The sequence below is a fragment of the Rhinolophus sinicus genome, linkage group LG04 (assembly GCF_036562045.2).
Source record: "Rhinolophus sinicus isolate RSC01 linkage group LG04, ASM3656204v1, whole genome shotgun sequence".
Lineage (NCBI taxonomy): Eukaryota > Metazoa > Chordata > Mammalia > Chiroptera > Rhinolophidae > Rhinolophus > Rhinolophus sinicus.
In genome coordinates, this window is record NC_133754.1 from 55,865,028 (window position 1) to 55,872,077 (window position 7,050).

Below are 7,050 nucleotides of genomic sequence, written 5' to 3' on the forward strand. Positions count from 1 at the left end.
ACTGGGTTGTGTAGAACACCAATGGTGTACGTTGGAACTGAATTAAAACTGGAAACTGTGACATGGACTTTAACCAGGAAACAAGAACAGCTGATTTTGAAGATAACTTTTAAAAAGCAAACGGCAGCATTTGCAGGTCTGTAGATGAGCCTGTCCTGTGTCATGTTGAGGTTGAGCCACTCAATGAGGCCTTGTTTTGTTCATGAAACTGCTATAGCTTACAGTATTTATCAACAAAGATTGTTGTTGTGTAGCTATTTAATTGTCTTCTCCCCTCACCATTTACTATAATGTCCTAAAACATTGTAGACACATAATAATACTTCTTCAGGGACCACATTAATTTTTGTGTAACCCAAAGATTAGGGAACACCACAAATAGGACAGACCCTCAAAACAGAAGCTAAAACAGGAAACCCTGTGTGTCTGTAGGGTCAGCTCTGACTCCGGGCGACCTTATGAATAAGTGTGATGTCCACCACGTCCTGTCCTCACAGCCCAGCTCAGCTCCTGGAGACTCATGCCAATGGCTTCTTTTATGGAGTCAGTCCATCTCATATTTGCTTTCCTCTTTTCTTCTCTTTTTCCCAACAGTATTGTCTTTTCCAAAGAACCCCTCCTTCTCGTGATGTGCATGAAGTAGGACAGCTTCAGTTTTGTCGTTTTTGCCTCCAGGGATCTTTCAGGCTTAATTTGCTCTAGGACCCCCTTGTTCATCTTTCTAGTGGTCCAGGGTATGTGTAGAACTCTCCTCCAATGCCATATTTCATATGAATTAATTATTTTCCTATTGGCCTTCTTCACTGTCCAACTTTCTCATCTGTACACAGTAATTGTGAATACAAGAGTGTAGATGATCTTAACCTTGGTCTCTAATGACACACCTTTGCTCTTGGTGATCTTTCCTAATTCTTCCATTGCTACCCTTCTGAGTCTCAGCCTTCTCTTGATTTCTTGGCTGCAGTCTCTGTTTGAATTAATGAATGAATTCCAAGGTAAGCAAAATCTTTAACAATGTCAATTCAAATTCAAAAGAACCCTAGCAATTCTTAAACTGACGCCCTGGTCTCAAGGTTTATGACCTCGACCTCATGACAGTTTTCTGACGTCCCTTACATGACCTGGTCAAGGACTTCCACAAAAGTCAATCAACCCAGGCCAGACCTAGTCCTCCACAAACCTTAGAGAAAAGCCAATGGATGAATGGAGAAGTGGTGCCCACTAGTGGTGTTCTCTGTAACTGCAGCTACAACTCCAGGAACAAAGATGCCAGGAGGGACAGAGGGACAAACCACAGAGCACTTCCAAATTACTCAAGGACACTAAGTTAAGATTTCTCTCTTTCTACGAATTTGAGGAGAAATTTTAAGAAGCCCACAACTCTAACTCACCTAATTATCACTCTTTTCTAACGTTTCCCCCCAATATTTTCGTCAAATATTGTAGCAAAATAATTGATTGTTCTCAACCAATATGTACTAGGAATATGTATTCCTAGTACATATTGGTTGAGATATGAACTAGAATACTGTGACCTGAGTAAGAAGAATGTATCCAGTCACCAAGTGCTCCATCCACTGAAATCAGCAATTCTTCAGCAGGGTACAGTTTTATGGGCTGTTGTTTTATAACGTGATTCTATAAATGATAAAATTAAATTTGGGAAAATATTAGATTCCCCAAGAATCTTAACAGAATTGTGTTTAAGAAGCAGTAGCGGTAAGAGCTGCAGGGGAGGAAAAAACTCCCTTTTATTCTTCTAGGCTCTGTGGCTGGCCCAAGAATTGAACTGACATAAGATAGATAACCAGGAGAAAAGTATACAGATGTATTTAACATGCTTTTCTGTGTGCATGAGAATCTTCAAAAGGAAAATGAAAATCTAAGGAAACCATTAGATCCAAAAGCTTGTAGACCTTTTAAAAAAAGAACGATAAATTGTGGGGACGTGCTAGGACAAAGGGGCTTGGAGCTAGGAGCAGTAAATTGTGGGACAGTGACTAAAACGTATGAGGAAAATTAATGGAAGATAAGGGTTATTTTAGTGGGTTGCTAGAGATCCATCTTGCATTGACTCCCGTTGCTGGTGATAAGAATATTCTCTTTTTGATGCAGGGAGGGCATCTTTCTCATGGGAATTTATGAACCCACCCCCCCTACCCAAACCCCCTATGAACAAGACATGCCAGGCCTTGTTCCCAGGGTCCACTGGCTGATTCCTTTATGATGCCTAACACTCTGTAAGGCCCTTCTTTTACTGCCTCTCTCCTGCTGAGCTATAGATTTTGCAGCTCCATTCTCTCTTTGTCATCCCAGCTCCTGGCACAACAACGGGAACAGGAGACTAAAACATACACGTGAATGAATCAATAGTAGAATACATTATATTAAAAGGTGCTTTCCTGAATTTGAGATCAAAACTGAGACTGAGGACCACTCCTTGGCTAATAATGTGGTCCATGCCTGCTTAACATAAAATCGCAGACTTACTCAGTGAATGTGATACGTTTAGACCAGGGGTGTCCAAACTGCGGCCCGTGGGCCAACTGCAGCCCGCGATCCATTTTTAATAGGCCTGCAGCAAATTCCAAAAATATATTTACTTTACTTAAACAAACCAGGTGAGGCAACACGTACTTCACCTCGAGAGAGTGGCCTGGCTGTTTGTGTATTTTACCGCATATGGCCCTTGGTGAAAAACGTTGAAAGAAGTTTGGACACCCCTGGTTTAGACAGATAATCAGGTAACCAGATAGAGAAGACATTTGTGAATTGGATGTTCATCCTGATGTAAAGGCCGAGTCATGCCTGTCACCTCTGGATGATCAGCTGCCGTGTCCACAACTGGCTGTCTTTGCAAAGCTGCAGTGAAGCACCTGAACGATGACGGCTCATCGTTATGTCCCGCAGACGGTGAGGCAGGATGTACTGGTTGCTAGGAAGAAAAAACGTCCGGAAGGAGATGTTATGCCCCAGTGGCATGGCTTGCTGCAGACAGCTTTGTGGTCACATCATGCTGCAGTCACATAATGGTGATGGTTACAGACACAAGGGACATTGTAAATCCTCTCAATGTGTCCCTTCACCTGGCAGAATTTCACCTGCACAGGCAGAATACAATCACCCCTAACCTGAGAACATTTTCCCTGGAGAATCTGCCCCTGCACAGAGCAAACACCTTGTGGAGACATCAGGGGGCTCATTTTCCCAAGCCCGAAAGCCATTCCCTGGCAGGGGGACTCCCTACCCATAGACTCAGCAATTCCTGTTGTTCCTGTAAAGTCCTGTGCTCGTGAGTTAGCTGTGACTCCCACCGACACAGAAATGTGACATGCCCCCAATCACATGCCCTGACTTCGACCAACTGAGTAAATCAATCAATAAACCAATAGCATTCCATAATACAAATATGCTCAAAATAATGTACCACATACTCAACTGTGATAGGCCCAGCAAAACCAAGAAGGAATTGATTTCCCAGGGCTCTAGTGAACACAGGGTCACAGAAGCAAGCAATCGGCAAGACTCTGAAGATTCTGAGATGATCTTTTGCCCCAAAATATTTCCCTCAGAACCTGCACTTGCCGTAAAACCCCACAGTTAGAATCATTACTGAATTAGACAATACAAGTCATGTTAGTTCAACGTCCATGTTTAGCTGTGGCCTTTGGTACTGATTGACGCTATGACCTTGCACAGGTAACTTATCCTTTCAGGGTCTCATTTTCCACATGGGTAAGCCTCACAAGCTATACATTTATAAACCAACCAAAAGCCTCAATTTAAATGAACAAACATTTATTAATCAAATGTTATTTATCTGGCTAGAGGATGATTCAGACAGTTATTAAGAAGATTTTGTTTTCTTCTTAAGAGCCCGTCTTCCTTGCATTATCAAACAGAGCCTTCTTGCAGAGCTGATGTCTGGGCAGGTGGAAGTGCTGGTAAACTGAGCTTCCACTGCCTGCCTCTGCTGGAGACACGGACAGCCCATCAGAGCCCGAATGGGTTCAACTGACCGTTTCTAAGTAGGTGTTTGGTGCAGACCCTTAGCATCCTACAGCAAGCACAGCAGGACACAGAGAAACGTATAGTAAATCAAGATTTGATGTTCAGGTAGAGGTTATTTCCAAATTTGTAGAATTGTCATTGGAAAATGACAACAGAGATGTTTACAGATCATTGACTTCTTAATAATTATTTATGTCCTTTCAAAGCCTCAGTATTTTTCCAATTGCAGCCAACAGGAGTCTACCAATTCTTAAAGTACTCTCCTGTAGTGACAATGTCACATCACTTCTCAATCCGATGAGCAAGAGAGCAAGATTATTGTTCTCTCTTCTTTCAGAGTAATTTAAATTGTTGAGCAATTACTTGAGATGTTTAATTTTCTGTTCATACTGAAAACCTATGCTTTGTTTTCCTGACTGTATTTCATGAACAAGATTAAGGAAGGAATCATTACAATAATAAACACTAAACCAGAGATTTATACATATGCAATTTTACAAAATTTAGTATTGCATAAAAATACAAATATGCAACTGTTCCCCGGTATTTGGCTGACTTCAGACTAGTTAACACACTAAAAAAAAGTTAAGGATTTAGAACTCCTTGGATGAAAATTTATTACTGTCTAACATAATATGTGACTTGACTGATGATATTACTGTCCTCTTCTCTTTCTACACATGATTCTTCATTGTCTCATGTTGAAGGCATTGGAAATTTCTCCTGCAGAAACACAGGGAATTTGAGGAGCGTAAGGTAGGCCACCATGCCCATTGCACCTTGTCATTCTGCAGGCACTTGCAAGGGGTCTCTCGCTGTCCCTTGGCCTTTACCATCCCTTTAGACACCTGAGCAGTGATATCTGGTGCATTCAGGTCATGGGTGTAGGTGTGAGGGAGCAAGTAGAGGGAATATCATGCCCAACACACACACACACACACACACACACACACACACACACACACACACACCTTGGTTGTACATCTTAAATTACACTACCTAAAATAACGTGACTATACCTGCACATGGTGAGCCCCCAGTGAGCCCTGTGGGCATTGGCTACTGTTTTATTTCACATTCTTGGTTAGAGAAGACAAATGCAGTAGTTACGAATTTCACAGATGGTGATCTGACAAAACATGAAAGTCAGACACAGCAAATCCAGATTAAGTTGTTATTCTAGGAAGATAAAGGTGCTACTCCTTCCATGGTGGGAATCCGATGTAGTCACCCTGCCATGCAGTAGCTGTCTGGGCCTTGGTACCCAGGACCCATGAGGGCCAAGGACTGCAGGCCGGGTTGCTAAGCAATGGAGCATCCGAGGTGAGGGGAGGCCATGCCACCTCTCACTGCCACAGTGGCCACAGAAGGAGAAGAAGGGGTGGTTCTGGATAGCTGACAAGTTTGCTGCTCAGTGTGGCTGAGGATGGCCTGGAGTTGCTGGGCAAATAACAAGCCACACTACCAAGGGCAGGTTGGGAACAGGCATTTGTAATACCCAATTCTTTGTTAGGATTCTACATATGAATCGGGGGGCACACAAACATTCAGTGTATAGAAGCCACTTAATTTTTTCTTGTGCTTATTTTCCTTGCATATCTACTATAACCAATTGTCACATTATCAACATTGATCTTAGAATGACGCTCCTTAGGTTAAACCTTCCATCATTATATTAATATTTATTCTACCACACTTATTAACTCATTAAAATAAACTGATATGGCTTATAACTATTTCCGGCAACAACATTTGAAAAAAGAAATGATATTAACTAGAAAGTTCTGAGACTCATTCATTGAAATTTTACTATAGCCAAGAACACTGCATGCCCCTTTAGTGGGGTGACTTGAAAGAGCAAAAGATTCAGAATGAGCCAGCCCCCGGGTGCTGAGTCTCAGCAAATCCCCGAGACTCAGAGCCCATCCTAACAATGAGGCTGATACCACCACAACGCAGCAAGGTGGGAGGTGAGCGACATGCTACACGGGAAGGTACTTTGAAAAGGGAGAAGACACATGTGGATGGATATTGGTTATTATTTAAAGATTCTTGGAACTTTGAAATGAAATGTTCCAAAGTTTAGCTCTTCAGATAGTCAAATGTCACAGCAATTGTCTTGATTTGAGTGTAGTGGAGAAGATTCTGGAGCTGCCATTAAGAACAGGAAAGAACAAATAGTAAAAAGGTAATAAATTGTGCTCTCAAGGGTATGTGTTTACTTTATTCAATCGTTTTGCAACAAAGCTTTTAAGACATGAAGACATTTGGAGAGCCTGGTCGCATGGAATGAAATAAAAGATGTGTGCACTTCAAACACATCTGGGAAATGTCAACATGATTCAGTTACTTAGGGCTTGTATTCCAAACTAAGTTCATTATTTTATTTTGTCTTTTTAAAAAGGAGTTTGACGGTAAGGAAAATTTTAGACTATATTTGTGATTTTACTATTTACTCGTCTCAAATATATGATTTTAACTAGTACATATAGGTTAATAAAATTTTTTAGTCAAGATTCTAAACATGAATTCAGATATGACAAATCTCCCAGCCAATCTTACCACAATAGAGAAACTCCAGACCTATCCGAGGTTCCAGAAACTTTGTTCAGCAGCCCGGTCAGTGCTTTTTAGGAATTCTACATAGTCAAGCAGGCCAGAGGTAAACAAGAACTGCCTTGACGTAGAGACCTCATAATGGAACTGGAACAAACTGTCTAATCTCGAGATGGACCCTGAGCAATGGCGAAGACAGATTTCCATGCTGCTAGTTTATGTGTTTTAGATTTGTTGGCAAGACTTGTACAACTGCTATCACTACTAATAAATGCCATTAACAATGTAACATAATGCAATGCAATATATACTGATATATTAATTATAATTACAATAATAAGTTTAGCATTATTCTAAGCACTTTCCATGAACTATCTCATTGAATCCTTACATGCATCAATCCCAGGAAGTATGAGCTATTATCATTCCCATTTTATAGCTGAGGAAAATAACATAGAGAGATTGGCGTACTTGCCTAAAAGC